Here is a 2,390-nt window from a genome sequence, read left to right on the forward strand (position 1 = left end):
CTTAAAGCCACATAGTCACATTGGCCGCTCTACTCTCTGAAACGGTTACATTTATCGTCTGCAAAGCAATGTCGCGTGCTGCAGTATGCGGAAACACTAAAAGCACCATAGTAGAACACAGAAGAAGCTTCTAAGTTGAAGTAATAGCCAGTAAGAAGTAGTACAATTGAAGTTTTAGTTGTCGATTATTCACTTTTTAGCCGTCTTTGGTGGCTTGGACATGATCCTGGACCATAAGATTTTACATGAAAGGAGGACTGGCAGCCGCGTTGCACGGGAGAATGTGAAAAGTGTTCATATGTAGTAAAAACCTGAGAAATCCGTCCGTTTTCGTCATTTGTTATCGAATCGACTTAAAGCCAGATCGTCACATTGGCCGCTTTTCACTCTGAGACGGTTACATTTATCGTCTACAAAGCTATGTCGCGTGCTGCATTATGCGGAAACACTAAAAGCACCATAGTAGAACACTGAAGAAGCTTCTATGTTGAAGTAATAGCCAGTAAGAAGTAGTACAATTGAAGTTTTAGTTGTCGATTATTCACTTTTTAGCCGGCTTTGGTGGCTTGGACATGAGGTGGAACCATAAAATTTTGCATGAAAGGAAGACTAGCAGCCACGTTGCACCGGAGAATGTGAAAAGTGTTCATATGTAGTAAAAACCTGAGAAATCCGTCCGTTTTCGTCATTTGTTATCGAATCGTCCTAAAGCCAGATCGTCACATTGGCCGCTTTTCTCTCTGAGACGGTTACATTTATCGTCTGCAAAGCTATGTCGCGTGCTGCGGTATGCTGAGACACTAAAAGCACCATAGTAGAACACTGAAGAAGCTTCTAAGTTGAAGCAATAGCCAGTAAGAAGTAGTAAAATTGAAGTTTTAGTTGTTGATTATTCACTTTTTAGCCGGCTTTGGTGGCTTGGACATGACCTAGGACCATAAGATTTTGCATGAAAGGAGGACTAACAGCCGCGTTGCACGGGAGAATGTGAAAAGTGTTCATATGTATTAAAAACCTGAGAAATCCGTCCGTTTTCGTCATTTGTTATCGAATCGTCTTAAAGCCAGATCGTCACATTGGCCGCTTTTCTCTCTGAGACGGTTACATTTATCGTCTGCAAAGCTATGTCGCGTGCTGCGGTATGCGGAGACACTAAAAGCACCATAGTAGAGCACAGAAGAAGCTTCTAAGTTGAAGTAATAGCCAGTAAGAAGTAGTGCAATTCAAGTTTTAGTTATCGATTATTCACTTTTTAGCCGGCTTTGGTGGCTTGGACATGAGTTGGAACCTTAAGATTTTGCATGAAAGGAAGACTAACAGCTGCGTTGCACGGGAGAATGTGAAAAGTGTTAATATGTAGTAAAAACCTAAGAAATCCGTCCGTTTTCGTCATTTGTTATCGAATCGACTTAAAGCCAGATCGTCACATTGGCCGCTTTTCTCTCTGAGACGGTTACATTTATCGTCTGCAACTCTATGTCGCGTGCTGCGGTATGCGGAGACACTAAAAGCACCATAGTAGAACACTGAAGAAGCTTCTAAGTTGAAGCAATAGCCAGTAAGAAGTAGTAAAATTGAAGTTTTAGTTGTCGATTATTCACTTTTTAGCCGGCTTCGGTGGCTTGGACATGACCTAGGACCACATGATTTTGCATGAAAGGAGGACTAGCAGACAAGTTGCACGGGAGAATGTGAAAACTGTTCATATGTAGTAAAAACCTGAGAAATCCGTCCGTTTTCGTCATTTGTTATCGAATCGGCTTAAAGCCAGAGCGTCACATTGGCCGCTTTTCTCTCTGAGACGGTTACATTTATCGTCTGCAAAGCTATGTCGCGTGCTGCGGTATGCGGAGACACTAAAAGCACCATAGTAGAACACAGAAGAAGCTTCTAAGTTGAAGTAATAGCCAGTAAGAAGTAGTGCAATTCAAGTTTTAGTTATCGATTATTCACTTTTTAGCCGGCTTGGTGGCTTTTACATGACCTAGGACCGTAAGATTTTGCATGAAAGGAGGTCTAGTAGCCGCGTTGCATGGGAGAATGTGAAAAGTGTTCATATGTAGTAAAAACCTGAGAAATCCGTCCGTTTTAGTCATTTGTTATCGAATCGACTTAAAGCCAGATCGTCACATTGGCCGCTTTTCTCTCTGAGACGGTTACATTTATCGTCTGCAAAGCTATGTAGCGTGCTGCGGTATGCGGAGATACTAAAAGCACCATAGTAGAACACAGAAGAAGCTTCTAAGTTGAAGTAATAGCCAGTAAGAAGTAGTTCAATTCAAGTGTTAGTTGTCGATTATTCACTTTTTAGCCGGCTTTGGTGGCTTGGACATGACCTAGGACCTTAAGATTTTGCATGAAAGGAGGACTAGCAGCCGCGTTGCACGGGA

This window comes from Schistocerca gregaria, unplaced genomic scaffold (assembly GCF_023897955.1).
Source record: "Schistocerca gregaria isolate iqSchGreg1 unplaced genomic scaffold, iqSchGreg1.2 ptg000407l, whole genome shotgun sequence".
Taxonomy (NCBI): Eukaryota; Metazoa; Arthropoda; class Insecta; order Orthoptera; family Acrididae; genus Schistocerca; species Schistocerca gregaria.